The 19,748-nt window shown below is 44.6% G+C and overlaps 2 long non-coding RNA genes across 2 annotated transcripts; one reads left to right on the top strand and one right to left on the bottom strand.

Annotated features, from left to right (window-relative positions):
• Positions 1 to 583: 583 nt before the first annotated feature.
• On the bottom strand, positions 584 to 1,931 carry LOC140693946 (uncharacterized). Its single transcript, XR_012069665.1, has 3 exons — positions 1,766 to 1,931; positions 1,252 to 1,359; positions 584 to 738 (listed from the first exon to the last, which is right to left on the bottom strand). It is a non-coding gene; the product is annotated as an uncharacterized lncRNA (long non-coding RNA).
• A 4,260-nt stretch (positions 1,932 to 6,191) lies between these two features.
• Positions 6,192 to 18,885, top strand: LOC140694230 (uncharacterized). The gene is made up of 5 exons (XR_012069978.1): positions 6,192 to 6,382; positions 15,645 to 15,792; positions 17,011 to 17,070; positions 17,792 to 17,986; positions 18,733 to 18,885. It is a non-coding gene; the product is annotated as an uncharacterized lncRNA (long non-coding RNA).
• Positions 18,886 to 19,748: the final 863 nt, after the last annotated feature.

Below are 19,748 nucleotides of genomic sequence, written 5' to 3'. Positions count from 1 at the left end.
AAAGGGCTTCATTTTGTGCATCACATCTTTAATCCCCCTGCATATCCCCTGAAAATAATAAAAATGCTGTTTCAAGTGAAAACAAACAAAAATCCTCAGCCCCAGGTGAAAACATGTGGGCAGGAAGGAAAAAATCCTTTTTTAAAATTTCATTGGCAGGGAACAACCAGTAGAGGTAAAGACATGCAAAGAGAAAGAGGACCTGGGGTTGTCAGGGGCTGGGTGAGGAGGGAGGGGAGTGTATGCTCTGGATCCAAGGTTTCACTTTGAGGAAAGAAATAGTGTGAAACTAGATGGTAGTGATGGTCGCACAACATTGTGAATGCCCCTAATGCTCCTGAATTGCACAATTTAAAAGGGGAAAAGTCTACATTTTATTACATGAAACTCTAAAAAGAAAAATAAAGGATGTCATAAATGATGTGAAACAAGCAAAGGAAACTAAAGAAAATGAAACAAAAACATCTCCAGCGGAAGGGACGTCAAGTTTGTGGGGGGACTGACGGTGGAATTTTGGAGAACATTTTGGAGAAGAAGGTGTGGGTGGGTGCAGAGGGGGCTCTACCCCAGGTGGTGGTGATGCCTGAACTGTTTCTCCGTTGCCCAGCAGTCCAGCTGCAGACGCAGGATCAGGAGGAGCTGCAGGAGCGGCAGGAGGGAGCTCGAGGTCTCCTGCTGGATCCAGTTCGTCCCATTTTTGGTCTCTGACATCTTCTCCTGCCCCTGCCTCCTCTGTAACTATTGGAAGTGGAGAGAGTTTTAAGTCTTGTGGAAGATCTCATGCTGTGAGAGAGGAAAAATTTACGCACCTGCCTCCCTTTCCATGTGCCTCTACAAGGACAGAAATCTTCCCAGAGCTTTCCAGACAGCTCCCACCCAGAAAGTGCCCACAGGATGTATTCTGTGACTGAATTTTTCCAGACAGGTGTTCTGAGGCCATTCTTTTTTCTGGTCCCAACAGTAGCCTCTAGGGACACCTCCCTGTGTGGCCCAGCCTTCGCCCCACCCTCACCTACACACATACACCAGCCCTGCTTTTTTGACCTTTGGTCTATGCTTCGGGGGCTCCTGGTCCTCCACCTGACTTGCAGCGAGGTGGGCACGGTGCTCCAGGTCAGACCAGGGTGTGCTGAGCTACCCGTCAGCCCCGGGTAGGTCCCTGGGAGAGCCCTGGGTGATGTCTGGGTCGGAGGCCTGCCCCCACTGATTTGTGGGCCATGGTGGTGGGGACCCCTCCATATCCAGACCCACCAGGAGTCTGCGCTGGCCCTCAGAAGAGTGACACACCAGTCCTTCACTTGGGGAGGGGGCGTTGGTGTTCTTATTCATCAGCTTCTTTTCAACATGTGGTATCTGGCTCTGCAATGATAGTGACCAGCAGCTGACCCAGCATGGAAGTCTCAGAGTCCTTCCCGGCCAGGAACACTCCTGATTCTGTAGACTCTACCCTCTGCTGCTAGATCAGACCGGAACCTTGTTCAGCTCAGACATCCGGGAGGGAAAATGCATACCCAGAGAGCATGGGCTCCACCTCGGGCGGCAGGACCCTTCCCCGGCTCTCCACATCCCAGCCAGCCAGCTTTGTCCTGGGCTGTCTACGTGACTGGGCCCCCAGGCCTCTGTCCTGCTCTTTCTTGAGGCAGATACCCATCCCCAACATGACTGCTCCACCTCCACCAGGCAGGATGGGGCCGTGTGGCTACCTGGATGGGATCTGAGTGGTGGCCCAGCCTGGGGGGGCCTGCCCTGGGCCTCCCTGTGTTACCTTTGGGTCTCTCTGGCCAAAAGGCCAGAGGCGCCTTGGGTGAGACCTGACCCAGTGCCGGCAGCGTTGGTAGAGACCCTCGCTGAGGGCTTTCCGGGGCCTGTGGCCTCAGGATAATGGGATGCAGCAGAACATGCCTCTGTCTCCAACCAGGTGAGCTGAGTAGGGACTTCTCTACAGAGTGGGTGCCTGGTGACTTCGGTTCCAAGTTCTGTTGGGCTCTATTGCCAGGGAAGTGAGGTCACTTCCTGGGGTCCACTTCTCCAAGCTTCCTCCTGACACAAAGCTCCTCAAGGGCCTTTCTGGGCTTCCAATCTCTCATTTCTCACTCCATGCCATGTCCACACACAGTGACACCAACTCAGCCCCCCCCATAGCCCTGGGGAGTCCTGGATGCAACCAGTGCCGCAGCTCTGAAGACACAGCTGGGTTCAGACCTGGCTCCCCCTACTCAGCAGTGTTATCATCCTGGACAAGCCACGTGCCTCTCAGGGTCTCCCCAATCCCCCATCAGCACAGTGGGGATCATTCTGGCCCCTGCTTCCTAGAGAAGCCACCCTGTCTCTAGACCTAGAAACACCTATTGCATCTGTCACCCCCACGGGCTGGCATCACAGGGAGATCGTGCACAGACTCAGCAAAGGAAGGAACCCACAGAGGGCTGGTGGAGTGCAAAGCACACCCCACACAGGCCGGGGTCTGCCCTGGGGTCTGGAGAAAGTCACTTTCCTTGCTGCTTGCTTCCCCGCTCACAGTCGTGAGACTGAAATTAAATACAACTCTGACATCGTCCGCTCTGGCATACAACCTCCTAGGTCATTCTGTCATGTTGACATACAGGCCCAGTGTCCCATCTCGGCCTCTGTGGTGGGCTGCCCCACAATGGCTTCCTATTTTTTGCCTTCTGTTCCCACACCCTTGTGGGATCCCCACACCCTTGTGGGATCCCCACACCCTCCCCTGGAGGGTGGATCGACTTTGGGACCAGGTTCTGACACATAGACTGACTTGTGAAAATGTATGTGAGTTCCACTCATTACCAGCTCCAGTGTTCCTTCTCTCTGTCTCTGTCTCTCAGTGCCTCTCTGAGTTGTCTCTCTCTCTGTTTCTCTGTCTCCCCCTGCTTCTCTGTGTTTCAGTCTGTCTGTCTCTTTTCCTGTATGTATGTGTGTATATATTTATGTGTATATGTGTGTATTTATGTGTGTGTATTGTACGGGTCCAGGGCAGGTCACTTCTGAAAATCCCTTGACGACATATTGATTATTTTGAATTCATGTTACTGAAGAAACATTATCTTTGAAAATTGTGCAAGCACTTTGGTGGGATCTTCTCTAAGGCTCAGCACTGCTAGGGAAGGGATGCACCTGTGGCACTTTGATGCATCCTACACCTTGTTCTGCCGGAGAGGAGCGTCCATTTGCTCTTCCTTCCAGGGTACCTCCTGGGGCCTCTGCCTGCTCACGTTGTCACCAGGGCTGGTTGTCACCGGGCTAAAGACCTGCCAGGGTGATGGTGGCCAATGCTGTCTCTGCAGTCTGTCTGTCTGCCTGTGTCCTCACCTGAGAGGTCAAGCATCTCCAGTACAAACCGCCCACCTGCACTGCCTCTCGTTGGAACTGACTCTGTGTGTTTTGTTTCTTTTCAGAACACTGGGCTTCAAGAGCTTTTTGGACCACAGGGATGTGAAGCTTTTTTCCGATCTTGGGTCATGAGGAAAGGTTTTTCCAGGCTGTGGTTTGTCTTTCCAGCTGTCTTTCTTGGCCTTTGTTTTCTGCTTTTGTTTGGATTTATTTTGCCACAAGAAGAGCTAAGCATCTCCCTTCTGGCTCTGGTTTCACAGTTAGAACAGCAGTGCCTACCCCGAGATTATACACAGAGTTACTAAAAGGGCTTCATTTGGTACGTCTCATCTTTAATCCATCTGGACTTTCCTCTCAAAATACAAAAATGCTAATTCACGTGAAAACAAAACAAAAAAATAATTCACCCGTCCCTACTTAAGATATGTGGGCAGACAAACCAAAAAAAAGCCACCTTTTATACGATTTCACTGATAGGGAACCTCCAGGATACGTAAAGACATAGAGAGAGAAAGGGGATTAGGGCTTGTCATGGGCTAGGGGAGGTAGGACGTGGGGTGCTCTTTGTATACAAGCTTTTACTTTGAGGAAGGAAATAGTCTGAAACAAGTGGTGCTGGTCTCACAGCACTGTGAATGCAATTAATGCTCCTTAAAATTGCACAATTTAAAATGGGAAAAGGCTAAACTTTATTCTTATATACTTAAAACAAAAATAGAATATAGTATAATAGAAAAGAAAAAATCTGACTCCATAGAAGATCTGTCCTTTTGGCTTTAACCCTTTGCCCTCTTTTCTAGGCTTAGTTTTACTAGCTCTGCACCTTTTGTAAAACAATGTTGCCTTTAGCCTTAAATATACAGAAGAGCCTACTTTCAAGGCTTTGATTTTTTAAGGATATTAACACTTTTGCACTTATATAAAGACAACAGGTTGTAGAATAGAAAACTACTTTTGTTTTGTTAGGGGATTTACAGAGGCACTATGACGTGGTCTACGTAAACAGCTGTAAACCAAGATAATGGCGGACTAATATCTTGGAGAACCATCTTCCCCATGTCAACTTCAGGCTCCTTTTCTACTAAAAAGGGGAGGGGCTGTGGTTGGTTGTTGCAAACTTGTTGGTGTAGGAATTCTTTGTTCTTGGAATCCTTTGCAGCTGTCCACGTGGGTCAGATCATGGTGTTCCTGCAAAACCTGCAACAAAACAAACTTTTTCTATTCTGCAACTTGTTATCTTTATAGGAGTGCAAAGTGTTAATATCCTTAAAGCTCAGACTTTTGAGAATAGGCTCTCCTGTTTATTTCAGGCTAAAGGCAACACTGTTTTACAAAAAGTGCAGAGCTTGCAAGTCTAAGCCTAGAAAACACGGCAGAGGGTTAAAGGAAAAGGAACAGATCCAATATGGAGTCAGATTTGTTCTTCTCTATTACAGTGACTTTTGGTGAGAGCTAAGTGGATGATTCCTGGGTGGGTCCTCCACTGTCCCAGGCTGGATTTCAGGCAGGATCCCTGCCAGATTCACCATGATTTTGGACCTAATCTACCACAGAGAAACTGAAAATTATTGGATTAAAATTACCTTTCAAAATCCCTTCAATTGCCTGTAAACTATACCACAGCAGGGGATGTCTCATTGGCCAGTCAACTGCCAGTCTCCCCTGATGCAAGGGACAAGCGTTGCGGCGAGATCCATGGTGGCCTGGCCAGTGCACCTTCCTACTTTGCTCTAAAGCTTTGGCTTCCTCACTTTGACACTTTAAAAGCTCCCTTCCCTCTTCCCTCTGGCCTGGTGTGAATGAACAAGTTCCCTGCACCCACCTGTGCTGAGTCCATGCCATGCACAAAGCCCCATGCACACAGCCCACCATCTGATGTCTAACCCTGGGATTAAGTGCATACTCTGAACTCCCCCACCCCAAAGGTCCGCGTGCCCAGTGCCTCCGCCCTAGGAGTCCAGATCACCATCAGGACCATCAACCACCGAAAGCCCAAGGCCAGTGGCTGGCAGTCTGGGATCAACCTGACCCATCAGGTCAGTTCAGGCACAGGCTGCGGGGATCAGGGTGCCAAGGCAGGAATTGGAACCACCTTCATCCCAGCCTGCCTCACCCTGTAGCCTCAGACATTAACTCTGAAGGTGCACACTAGGCTCGATCCCCCACTGGTGGCAGTAGTCATCATTACTGGAGCACGGATTTCCCCACCCCAACCACAGGGTGAAGGGTGAGTGAGTGAGCTCAGGGTAGGGGTGCACTCAGATTTAAGGGGATCCCATGGTGTGGGGGTACAGGTTGAGAGGTGTGGGGCCCGATCAGAGTGGAAATGACCTGGCTGAGAGGTGAGGGGGATAATTTCAGGATGTTGGGTGTCCTGTGCTGAGGCATGAGGGGTAAGCTTGTGGGTGTAGGGGCCATAGGTTAGGACCTAGCAGGATGGAGTGTCAGGGCAGGGACCATGGTGTGAGGAGAAGGAGCCCTGTCTTCAAGGTCTGGTGGGAGACTGGGCCTGGCCAGTGGTGGGAGGGTAGTAACAGGGAGGGGAAGTTGAGCAGGGAAAGTGGGGCTGGGTGGGTGAGGCCTGGCCTAGGGCAGTCGTGGTTCTAGTTCAATGCCAGGACCCAGTCGGTGGCTGGGTGAAGGCTCTGGGGATGGAGACCCGGCGGGACAAGCAGGAGGGGCCCCACCTGGCTCCTCCCGGCCCCAGCGGCCAGGGCCGGTAAAGCAGGAGACCCACCCGAGCAGTTTGCGCTGCGGGCGGGAGGAGGAGGGGCACGCACGCGCAGACGGACAGACGCGCGGACGCCGGAACCCGGAACCCACCCAGAACGCGTGGAAGCTGGCGGCAGCCGGTTGCTCCTGGACCAGCTCCTGGAAGAGGAACACGGCCTGGGGCCTGGGCCTCCGCTTGCCCGCGGCTCGGCTGCCGCTGCCGGACAGTTAAGAGGGCGCTGGTGGGGGCGCGCTGCTCGGGGAGCCGGCGGGTGACGCCTGGGCTGTGCAGCTGAGGAGGCGCCCAGGGAGGGGTGCGGAGGTGAGGTCCCGGCCGCGCGTCCCGTTAGGACCCTGAGGCGGGTCCCAGCCGCCGCTGTGGTTCGTGGTAACCCCGGTATTAGTAGTTCCTGAACACCGTGGTTTTGCCGCCGCTTATACACGGGTTTAGGAGAGCAGGTACAGCCCCAGGAGTTGGGAGGGCGCCGGACGGTTCCAGAGCATCTCCGACTGGCCCTCAGATGATGGCCTGCTCCTTGCAGGTGGGTGCGGTGCGGTCGCGGGGCCTCGGATGGAATGGGGACTGCCCCATGAGAGCCCATGGATTTGCTCCCATCTTACCTGCGGCCTGACCTTGGGGGCGGCCTCTAAAGACCCAGGTTAGTGGGACTCAGGTTACAGGTCAGTCTGCTCCTGGGAGATGGGCTCGGTGCGATGAGTGTGCTGGGATGGCTGCAGCAGCAGCGGGAAATTGTTGCAACCCCCGCGCTCTCACAGGGCAGCCCCAATCCCGCCATCGCAGCTGCCGCCTTTCCCTGACAGCACAGCACCCGCCTTCCAGGAGCAGGCTGACCTGTAACCTGAGTTCCACGAACCTGAGGCAGCAGAGGCCAAGCTCAGGCCATGCGCTGGGGAGTTTGAAGCAAATCCAAGGGCTCCCATGGGCAGACCCCATAACCCGCCACTGCCTTCAACCACACCGTGCCCTCCTCCCGAGAGCAGGCTGACCTGCGGACCGTGCCTGGAGCAGCAGAGGCCGAGCCCTGGACAGGCCATGGGGGAGATGGGGGCAAGTCTACCAGCTTGCCAGGTCGCTGCCCATCTCCCTGCCGCTGCCCCAGGTTCGTGGATCAGTTGTTTTCGAGTCAGTGGTTTCCTGAGATGCAGGCGTGGTGCAGTCAGGTGGCGGGGGCTGCAGGGAGGGGTGCTGCCCCAAGGGGAGCAGGTGGACTTGCTCCCATCTCCCCTAGGGCCAGACCTGGGGACGGCCTCTGCTGCCCCAGGTTTGCAGGACGCATGTCATGTCAGCCTGTCCGTGGGAGGAAAGCTCAGTGTACTCGGGGCAGCCTCAGTGGCTGACAAGGATTTTAGAAGTGGGCTCTAGCCCAGCATAACTAACTCTCCTTTCTTCTCCTGCTTCCTCAGTTGGTGGCTGTATCAGCTTTTTCATTATAGGTTATTGCTAGATAATGAACATAGGTTTCTGTGCTATATAGAAGAAACTTAATTTAAAGTCTCTTTTTATATATAGTGGCTGACATTTGTAAATCTCGAACTCCCAAATTTATCCCTTCCTATCCCCTTTCCCTGGTAACCTTGATTGTTTACTAAGTCTGCAAGTCTGTTTCTGTTCTGTAGATGAGTTCACAGTGTCTTTTTCTCTCTTTTTTTACATTGCACATATGAGTGGTATCATTTGGTATTTTTCTGTTTCTGGCTGCTTTCACTTAGAATGACGATCTCTAGCTCCATCCATGTTGCTGCAAATGGTTTTATTTTGTCCTATTCATGGTAGAGTAGTATTCCAGTGTATAAATATGCCACAACTTCTTTATCCAGTCATCTGTTGCTACATTTAGCTTTCCTCCATGTCTCGGCTCTTGTATACAGTGGTGCTGTGAATACTGGTGTGCAGGTATCTTTTCACATTGGAGTTCTTTCCAGTTATATACCCAGATGTGGGATTGCTGGGTCATAGGGTAAGTCTACTTTTAGTTTTTTCAGGGATTTCCATGCTTTCCATAATGACTACACCAAACTAGATTCCCACCAGCAGTGTAAGAGGGTACCCTTCACTCTACAGCCTCTCTAGCATTTATCATTCATGAACTTTTGAGCGATGGCCATTCTGAATGATGGGAGCTGATACTTAATTATAGTTTTGATTTGAATTTCTCAGTTTATTAGTGATATCGAGCATTCTTTCATGTGCCTATTGGCCATTTGTGTCTTCATTGGAGAAATGCTTGTTTAGGTCTTCTGCCTATTTTAAGATTGAGTTGTTTGTTTTTTTGTTATTTAGTTGTATGAGCTGTTATATGTATTCTGAAAATTAAGCCTCTGTTAGTCGTATCATTTGCAAATATTTTCTCCCATTCGTAGGTTGTTGTTTCCTTTTGTTTTACTTATGGTTGTCTTTGCTGTGAAGAAATTTATGAGTTTAATTATGTCCCTTTTGTTTATTTTTTCTCTTATTTCCATTGCCTGGGTAGATTACCCTAGGAGAATGTTGCTAAGATTTATGTCAGATAATGTTTTGCCTATGTTTTCTTTTAGGAGATTTATCATGTCTTGTCCATCTGCATCTTAAGCCTGTACTCAACATCTGTGCTTCAGTTTTGAATTTTGAGCTTCTTAGAGAAAACCTACTCTTAGCTCATACGTCAGATTCAACATGTCTAAAGCTGATTTCATAATCTTTTTTCTTGCAGCGTCTCCACTTATTCAGTGGGATAATCATTCTTTCGGTCTTGAATACACAAAGGCTTGGAGTGGTCTTTGATTTATCTTTCTCTCACCACCCTCCACATTTTGTCAGCTTCTTGAACTGTATGTTTTTGGTTTCAAGTGTCTATTCTGATTGCTGATACTCTGATGAAGAGCTTTCATCCCTGATACATGAATTTTTCCTTCTGCTGAATTCTTGGATATTCTCTCCCCCCCTTTCAGTCAACCTACAGTTTTGGTGCTCCCACATCTACAGTCAAGTCAAAGACTTAACACAACCAGATCTCAGCCAGGGAGTCTCGACCCTTCATCATTTTGGACTTACCTTATTTGTTCCAATCATTATGTAACTTAGCCTCCTAGGGTAACCTGTGCCTTATTAAAAACCAGGAGTCACCAGCCTTTTCCTATCCAGTCCTCAGTTAAAACAGCTTAGAATTGCCCTGAGAACTAGTTGGAGCCCCATCCCCTTCATAGAGTCTTCCCTATTTATTCCAAATACTTCTAGCTCCTCTTTGTATTCCTGTACTGTTTATGATCAGTAGTCTGTAATCTTGGATTTGAGTACTGACTTGGTACCATTCCTGGGTGGTTTCCAATGTGTCTCCTCACTTAGCTGGTAACTGGAGAAGACTCACTTGTTCAGCCTCCTTTATACCCCTCACCCTGCTTAGCATCGGGCAATAACAGGCATCCAGGCAGTGCTTACCTTCTTTATTTATTCGCAGTGGTGGTGGTGTGGATTATAGCTAATAACTATTAATTCAGTGTTGCAATTAAAAAAGAAAGCCAAGAAAATCCATAAAACTTTATCTCCATGTTCAGTTTAGTGCTTTACCTCAATAGTTTTCTTAAGACTGTGTTTACATTCACATAGTGTTCAGTGCTTGTACAGTTCCCTGAAGCAAGCAGGTGAGATGTCATTATGTTTGACTTTCATGTTACATTTCATATTGGATATATTTGTGCAATGACAAAACCTTCTTTTATAAGTAAACAGCCGGAAGCCCAGAGAGACTAAGAGCCTAACCCAGGGTCACCTGGTTAGTGTTTGGCACAGGCCAGGACCGCAGTTCACATCTTCCAGCTGATCCTCTTCCAGTGCCTTTTCATTCCACTGCTGGGAAATGTAGCCCCATCAGCCAAACGGCCAAGTCACATTGCTGCCCCTTTACCTGCCAGTGATGGCAGTGCTTCAAAAAGTGGCAAAGGAAAGGTCAGAAATAGGAGTGATAAAAGACATGGAAGTGCTGGAAATGGATCCTCAACCTCCTCCTCCCTACTTGAGCGCCACACAAGTGTCCCACTCTGACAGTGCTGTTCATTGTTTATAACATAGCCTTAAAATCAGACTGATCTTTTATAGGACATGCTTTTATCCTGGTCCCTTTCCTACTAGTAGTCACCGTCATGGGCAGAAAGTGCCTGGCTGTGCTCTGTTTGTCACGTAGGTGGGAGGGAAAGTGGGAGAGGGAGTTGGTTGAACTGAAGCCGAGCATTTTACAGCTCTGTTGTTCTAGGACCAGAGCAGTTCCACTCTTGCTTTCATCACCTCTCCACCTCCGAGTCCCAGCCACCCATTCCTGCCTGCTTCCCCACATGCCACATCCTGGGGGAGGACAGAGTGTTGGGCAATGCCCCCTCCGCCCTCTGCTCTGGGAGGTGCAGGAGTCTGCATTAACTTTTGAGCTGTTTTGGTAATTGGGCTTTTCCAGCTTTTCTAGACATCTCCTTTCCAGCTCTGAGAAATTGGAGATGTAATTAACCATACATGGACTATACTAAGGTATTCATTGACATTAGTGTCATGTTGTCTATAATTGTGTTCTGTGACTGGATAGGAGGTTTTTTATCTCACAGGATGTTTCACATCTAATTCTAAAGTCCTAGAGGCTTGCAGGTGTAATCCAAGTTCTTACATGTCTGTAAGGTAGACATGAACATTATTTGATAATATGACCATATGTTCATAGATTACGGTTAGTCCACCGGCTCTGTATCTAATGAAAGTTTAAATACCAAACGCTTGAAGAAAATTTGCGGGCCATGTCTTTTTGCCTGTAAGTAGTTGCAAAAACTGAAATCACAACTCTACCACAAGCCACAGTGTTTCCCAGTAGAGAAAGCCCTCTAATTTTACAACCTCTAAGTAATGCAGTGGTTCTTTGAGTGAGATGAGGGATGCCAGAGTATTTTTTGGGACACTAGTGTGGCATGACAAGTATTCTGGGACTGGTTACAGTTGAATCTCTACTTCCTATATCCTGGACTGATTACAGAGGCAATGTTAGTGCGGTAACTATCTTGTGAATGCAAGTGTAGCTAGGAAGACAACAGAGAAAATAGAAGGGATATAAAGAAATGGAGGGACTTCATAGCAGTACAAATGGTGACTTTGACACCACCAGCTGCTGATGTGAACTTGGCAAGAATTTGTGAGAAGTGGTGGGTGTCATTGCAAGCAGGAGAGTCCTGCAGCTTTTGGGGTGAACAGGCAAAGGGGAGAGCAGATATGGTGGCTATCCAGGGGCTATTTTTGTCCTGAATGTGAAAATGTCCAGTCCCCTGTTCAATTTTGCAGCCACAACTTCACATGACTCAGGGCATTATTTCCACCAGAATACCATAAAAATATAAACAACCTCTGTTTCCCAAAGTGTTTGTTCTCCATCTGAGATGACTGTCCTGTGCTGGTAGGTAAGTGGGCGATGGGGCCTATTACATCACCCCCTTTCACTAGAAGTCTACCTCGCTGCTTTTCAACCTACTCCTAGAGGTGCTGTCATTCTGTTACACCTAGGCCTGTAAGACCGTCTTGCCTGAATCCTCACGTGAAGAGGGATGGTTATGTGCAGTTTTAAAAAATTGCTTGGGTCATGTGGTCCTTTGTTCCTTCCATTGGAAATCACTATTCCAGAGCAAATAGTATGCATCTATACAAACTATATTGTTTGTAAGATGTCTTTAGAGGTTTTGCAGTAGGTTTAAATATTTGCTTGGTGATGGCATCTTGATTGATTGAAGGAGGCAACCCTCACTAGGGGCATTGTGTGCTTTCTGTCTGAGAGTTCCTTTACTGGCAGCAGAGTGTTCGTAGGCAGAGTTAGAAAGTTACCTGATCTGAGAAGCCGAATTTGCCCACAGCTGGGAATTGGCGGAAGAGTCTGTCATGGAAGGAAAGCTTTAGGATTATCTGGTAGCAGAGTTCTGGGATCCAAACCCTGGGAAACCTCAGCTTTTGTAGAGTATGTTCTGTAACAATAGGCTATAGGATAATTTTTACACTTGTTATAGGATGTAGAGTTGGGGAAAGGCTTAAAAGTGCAAGAACCTTAAAAGAGAATCTCCGAATATTTTAAAGAAGACAGTTCTCAGAATGAGAGCTTTTCTGGAAAAGACTAGCTCTTCACTTCACAGGGGAAGCAGGGAGCAGGTGTAACTGCACTTACGGTAACTTCAAAGGTAAACCTTACCCTCCCACTTAGCTGTTTCCTGGTGTAGGTTCATCTCCCACATCTGTAGTTTTAGACCTGATGTGTCATTTTCTGGTACTCCATTCTGCTTCTGAGTGAGAGACTGACCCAAAGTCACATAGCAATTGAAAAATTGCGCAAAGGTCTTTATTGTTAAAAATGTGGACCTGTGGCAGGGTGCTGTATTTGCAAGTGACTTTCAGTACAGAGACCACTGAAAAGAATGCAGTGTTATTTCTTATTTTATTCCTTTAAGCCTTTGAATAGAAGGTTTTCTTTGCAGAGTGTCTGGAGTACATCAGAACAAGCAGGAACTAAAATAGCTTTAAGAAAGCTCCAGTATAGGCGTTGCTTATAGTGTGGTATCTGTCTTATGTTAATTCTTTAAAGCAGGAAGTTGTAACTCTCAATTTCTTAAGCAAATATAAACATTCTTGACTCTTATTGACGTTCTTTGTTGGGTGAAGCTGCTTTTGCTTCCATTCTGAGCATTGAAAGGCCTTCTATGATACTTCTACCACTCCTCAGTATTTTATTTTCCCTCTGTTGTGAACTTGTTTTTAAACTTGAAGCATATATAAATATCACTAACTTGCTACATATGTAGATATTCTGTGTTACATACTCAGAAAGTTTGTGTACATCACACGTATCTACATAATTCCCCCCTTTCCAACTGTGTTCCTGATGAAAGGATGGTGGGAAATGGCATTATGGGGATATGTCTTACAGTACACAGTGTTTCCCCTGTTCCCTCTACCATATCTGGATGTTCTTTCATCTTTCAGCTTCTAGACTTACTAGCTCTTTTTCTTAAGCCAGGTGTATCTCATCCCCCTGCGCACACACACATGTGTACACACACACACGCACACACACATTCTACTGTAGGGAGTAGTGTGCACCATCCAATTCTCCCACTCCAGCTCTGGACCCACCCACTGGAGGCAGTGTCTTGCACGAATTAATTTGTAAGTTGCTTTTTAAAACTCGAGTGGTCAGGAAATAGGACTGATATCCACACCTAGTAGGCAGGCCCTCAAGGACAACTTCTATGGTTAATGCCAGGTTATCTTAATGTTTGACTACCTGGGTTTCATGTCTTCCTGTGCCACCTGTGTGACCCATGATTCCCACATTTCTGTCTCCTGCTAGAATTTTTCTCTCCAACTCTGGACTCTTACAATCTTCTGCTGATTTGACATCTTCACTTGAAACTCTGATATCTTAAAAGCAACATGTGTAAAAACTGAGCTCTTTGTTCTCCTACACCCCAAACTGGTTCTTCCTGCAACCTCCCCCATTCAGTTAGTGGAAACTTAATCCATCCAGCTGCTTGGGTCAAAAAACTTGGAGTTATTCTGACTTTCACTGACATACCACATGAATTCTGTCAATAGATCTGGTTTAACACTGCCTTTAAAACATATCCAGAACCCAGCCACTTCTCACCATGGTTCCTGCCTCCACTGCTGCTTCCCTACCCTGAGCCACTGTCCTCTCCTCCTGCACAGCCCTTCTCAGAGGCTTCCCTCCTTTCATCTCTGACCCGTTTCGACTATTCTCACCTGGCAGTCAAGTGAGCCTCGAAAACCTAAGTTAGATTGTGTCGTCCTTCTGCAGTGCCTCCCCATTTCACTCTGGGTAAAAGCCACAGTCCTTACAACGTCCTCCAAGGCCATACAGGATCTGCACTGACCCTTCTCCGCAGCTCCAGCCGTGCCCCCATTCTGGAACATGCGAAGTGCACGCTGGCCTCGGTGATGGTTAGTCCGTCCACCTGGGACTTCTCACCTCCAAGTCTTAGTTCTAACCTCAGTCCTCAGTGTGGCCTGCTCTGGTATTTAATACAACATCACCCTCATCCCATACCCTAAACTCTCTTTACCTTGCCCTTTTTTGATTTTTCCATGGTTCCTCTTTCCTAACATGCCACCTCCTCTGCTGCTCTGTTGTGTGAATTGTCATCTCCACCCCATCCCAGCTAGACTCCAACAAAGCTCCGTGAGGACAGGACTTTTGTATTGTTTATTTATCTATTCCAACTGCCTAGACTAGTCCTGGGTACATAGTAGGCAATCAAAAATTATTTGCTGAATAAATTAAAAGACTATTTTAAAAATGAATCATCCTTTCAGGAATGGGTGAGGATAGGAAGCTGCATCAAGGACAATGGTGCAGTAAATAATGATATTTGCCTGTTGTTCTTTGTGTGATTTATATATGTGTTTTAGTCTTAATTTTGTATCCCAGGTTCTTAATTTAATATCTGTATTAAGGTGTAATTTACAGGCCATAAAATTCACACATTATAATTGTACAAGTCAGCCATTTTAGCTATTTCTAGATTTGTGCAACTTTGTCCTCACAAAGTCCCCTTGTGTCCGTCCATATGCAGTTTGCCCCCCCTCAGTGGCACCCTGATTTTATTTCTTTTTTTTTTTTTGGCAATCACATCTCAAACGGATAATTTACACAGCAGTACTAATATAGCTTTGCACTTTTAGAAATGACACACTTAAATATGAAATTAGCGGTCATTGCTGAATGTAGGTAGCAGTATCAGACATTGGTGAGAAGAATGGACCTGAGTGTCAGACTGGCTGCAGTCTTACCCAGCTCCACCATTTACCAAGTTACCCAAATTATTTTCTGCCTCAAGCTCTTTATCTGTTATATGGGGGTAATAATAGCAGCTTACAGAGTTGTTGTGAGGATTAAGCAAACAGGGAAACAAAATTTAGTATAGTGGCCTGCTTATGTTATTACCTAAGAAATAGCCTTGCAGGTAGAGGGCAAAATTCAAATCAGTTTCTAAAGTATATGTAAAATATAATCCAGTTCCTGCCTGGTTTGTAAACACTTATGCCTACTGAAGAATTTAAAAGCAGGCTAATTTCCAACAGAAAAGATCATTTCTCAGCATTTCTTTCAAAGAGAGCTGCAAAATCACTTTTACTAACTAAATGTTCCATGCCCAACTCTGACAGAAATTTGACAACAGGGACGTAATTATCTACATTTTTGTTAAAATGATGCTGACCATCAGGAAGTGTTCTCAATTATATTTTAGCCTTTATGTTGAGAAATACTGTGAGACTTCTTCTAAATTAATGGGTGGGGGCATTCATTGTAGCTCTTGTAGCCTGATAAGCCTGCACTAAATTATCTTTTTTAAACTTTTAATTAAAGTAATAAATTAATTTTTTGCTGGGGGGTGGTAATTAGGTTTTTATTTATTTATTTTATTTTTAGAAGAATTACTGGAGATTGAACCCAGGCCCTTGTGCATGCTAAGAACATGATCTTTCACTTGAGCTATACCCTCCCCCCTAAATTATCTTTAATAAGGTCTTTTTCTCTGTTTTGTTACTTTATGTACAGAAGCACAAAGCAGGGTCATCAGAAGCCTCTCAATCACAAAGATGATAGTAGTGAAAAACATTGCGCAGTGACAGTGAATCCTTGGCATATGAAGAAAGATTGTAAAGTCCTGAATGAATTAAGAAGGTATTGTTACCTTAACATACATGTAAGCATGGCTCTCTTACCTTTATTTTTCACTTTATAATGAAAATAATCCCCACCTGTCAAGGTTGCTTTGTTTGATAGAGGGAATTTCTGCAAGTTTTTTAAATAAGTAAGAGCAGTTAATTTATCAGAAGTGTGAATGGTGTAATCTGGTCTGTGTAGTATGGTAGCCACCAGCCACATGTGGCTATTGTGAATTGAGATGTTCTATAAGTGGAAAATACATAATAGATTTTCAAGACTTTGTACAACAAAAATAATGTAAAATATTATTAGTAAGTTTTAAAAGTGTCAATCACACTTTTGAAATGATAGTATATTGGATATTTTGGGATAAATGTAATTATTACTGGAATTAATTTCACTTGTTCCTTTTTATTTTCTAAATGGGATTACTGGAAAATTGTGACTTGCACTATGTTTCTATTGACAGTGCTGGCTTCTAACTTATTGCAAATAATATGAAAAGAATACTTTGATTAAAAATTTTGTAATTGAGTAGTTGATTTGCATCATATTAGTTTCAGGTGTACAAAACAGAGGCTCAACATTTTTATAGATTATATTCCATTTAAAGTCACCATAAAATAATGGCTATATTTCCCTGTGCTGTATGATACAGCCCTGTAACCTATCCATTTTATACTTAGTACTTTTTACCTCTCAATCCCCTAACCCCTTCCTGCCTCCCCTCTTCTCCTTCTCCCCATTGGTAACCACCAGTCTGTTCTGTGTACCTGTGAGTCTATTTCTGTTTTATTATAGTCATTAATTTGTTTTATTTTTTAGATATACATATAAGTTAATACATAGAATATTTGTTTTTCTTTCTCTGACTTATTTCACTTAGCATAATACCCTGTAGGTCCATCCATGTTATTGCAAATGTCATTATTTTATTTTTTAGTGGCTGAACAGTATTCCATTTGTGTGTGTGTTCATGTGTATATATGCGTGTGTATATATATGCATACATGTATATATACATATATATATATATATATAATATACCACAACTTCTTTATCCAGTCATCTGTCAGTGAACATTTGGGTTGTTTCAGTGTCTTGGCTATTTTAAATTGTGCTGCTGTGAACATTGGGGTGCATGTGTCTTTTTGAATTAAATTTTTCTCCAAACATATATCCATGAATGGGATTGCTGGATCACACGGAAGTCTATTTTCATTTTTTTATGGAACCTCTTTTCTGTCCTCCATAGAGGCTGCACCAATTTACATTCCCACCAACCGAGTAGGAGGGTTCCTTTTTCTCTTAAAAGGTAAAAAATTCTCTACACTTACCTACTTTCCTTTCAGTTTAGGACACAGTTTGGCAAAAGCAAGATAGTATTTAATAGGAGTAAATACAGTATTTATTTTGAATGTCCATGCATTATGGATAGATATGTTATTGATGAGTTGGTTCCCTATTTTTGTAGGTGCAGATGTTTTTATAGCTTCACAGACATTTCAGTCTTGCAGAGAGAAAAATTTCTTTGTATTTTGCTGAACTTGTCTGGGTGTCTTTATCGGATTTGGTCCAGGCCTGCAGAGGTGAATACACATCCAAACCTGAACCATTTGAATGTCTGCAAGATATTAAGAGTCTAGAATATCAGATCTGGACTGTAACTCTGGTAAATGACATCAGTGACTGGACTCAAGAAAACTCCATTTGAGGGCAAAACCTTTCATAAGCCAAAAAGGCTTTGAAACTGTGGCAAAGCCAGAGACTTTTGTGCGCCACTTATGGCCACAAACCCATGAGGATAACCACAGGCCTTCTGGAGTGCCAAGGAAATTCCATGTGAGGAGTCCAGCACTCACAGGAATCCAACAAGTCCCTGTCTGCCAGAGCACCTTCATTGCTACTGTGCTGTTTTGAGTAAATGTCTTTTCATCAGGTTCAAATTGGTTTGTTGTTATTTTTTTGCATAAAAAAACAAATTCTTGTTCCCTGGTGTAAGTAAAAGCCTAACACTTTCTGATTTCTTTTGACAGAGAAAATATGAGCCTGTGGATCTAACCTCATCTGTGATGGTCTGCAGCTGGGAGCAACCAGATCAGTGTCAGTCCCCTTGCAGCCATTGGCTGGGAGCCTGCATGTTCCTTGGAATGGTATTTGAAACATGTCACACTAGCCGTGCCTTTGCTGTGGGCTGGGAGGCGAGTCAGTCAGAATCTGCATTATGGAATGTAAGTTTCAGATCCACAGCTAGGAGATCTTTTTTAATAGCCAGAGAATATAGTCATAAATATATCTATTAATGTATTTATGCAAGAACCTTTTTAAAGATTTTTTTATTATAAAAAGTTACCCCCAAAATTGAAAGTGAAAGAACAGTGGAATTAAAAACCATCTGTACCTTAATTATATATAAAGGATCATAAAATCCTTCTAAACTTTTTTTTGTTCAAATGAAGATATTTTTCCCTTCCAAAAAGGAAAATTATTATTTCACATTTTTTTGTTTTCTCCTTTTATTATATATTCCATATCAATAAATATAAATCTTTTAAATCCCTTTTAATGGCTGTTTAACAATATATTGAACAGATATGTAAATAGTTCTAGGTTTCAGAAATTTAAAAAATTGTCATTACAATACCACTGCAAAGAATATTTTGGTGTTTCTATTTTTAGTTACTAATTTGGACTAAAAATTAACAAGTTTGCTTTTCTTTATCTAAAACATTGGTTATTTTATGAAGGAACTGTAAGGAATTTAAAAAACTTTTCAGTAATTTCAACAAAGAAATTATCTTTAAGGCAAAAATATATGATGTATTGCAAATCTATTTTTATTATATCTTCACTTTTACCAGTGTGACATATGTGTGTGTTTGCACAAGTGCTTTAACTACCAGCAACGTAGGAAAAATCTGTATACTAAAAATGTGAAAATATTTTCCTGGTTTGTGTTTTCATTCTCCCAATATAGGTTTTGGATGACAAGCTTGTATTTGCAAAAGTACACCCCCTGTGGGAGGTGTTCTGTACATACACTGAGATACTGCACATAATATTGCCTCTGAAGCCCAATGATTTGAAAAACCGGTCCTCAGCCTTTGATAACTTCCGCTGTTTGATGAAAGTCCTCCAAGTGGATGAAAGTATCAACAACCGGAACAAGAGTTTTTCATTGCCCTATTTGAGAAGAGCTCCATGAAAGACTTTTATATTCAGGATAGAGATACATTCTTCAATCCAACCACCAGAAACCGCATTGTAAGTCTAAACCGAGTTTAGCTGCTGTCTTGGGGGTGATTTAGAACCTGCTGTTGAATTATCAGTGATTTGGTTTGGTTGGTTTGATTTGGTTTTTAAAAGCTGCCCATAAAAAGGAAAAAAGAGAAAGAAAAGAAATATGCCTACAGATTCCTGTTAGGATAGTAAACAGTGGCTGGTTAGTTACCTTGTATAAGCCACAAGCTCTCTTAGAACATTTTTAGGTTTACTTCATCCTTTCTCAGATCAAGTATCAAGTAAGGGACAGTGTTAAAAAAAATTCAGGATTAACAGGTTTGTGAGCTCCAGGATTTGCAAGGCAGCTTTCCCTCCCCATGGTGTAAGTCAAATGGCAGAATTGAAATAAAGCACCTCATGTATCCTCCGGTGTTAACAGGAAAAGGCTAATCTTCTTGACCTTGTTTCTTCCTGGGTAAAATGAAGATAATATATCAGGAGGCGACAAGCTCATTTAAGGCAGGAAACATGTTGTCTTGTTCACTGCTGAATCTCAGGCACCGGGAAGGCTGAGTTTAACGAGTGAATGAATGAACTGTACTTCCCCCACAGTTACCATGTGGGACAGTGAGGATTAGCAGCTAAGAGCATAGACTCTAGAGGGGAGGGCACAGCTCAAGTGATGGGGCACATGCTTAGCAAGCATAAGGTCCTGGGTTCAGCCCCCATCACGTCCTCTAAAATAGACATATAACCCTAATTACCTCCCCA

This window comes from Vicugna pacos, unplaced genomic scaffold (genome assembly GCF_048564905.1).
Source record: "Vicugna pacos unplaced genomic scaffold, VicPac4 scaffold_20, whole genome shotgun sequence".
Taxonomy (NCBI): domain Eukaryota; kingdom Metazoa; phylum Chordata; class Mammalia; order Artiodactyla; family Camelidae; genus Vicugna; species Vicugna pacos.
This window is presented reverse-complemented; position numbering and strand designations above follow the sequence as displayed.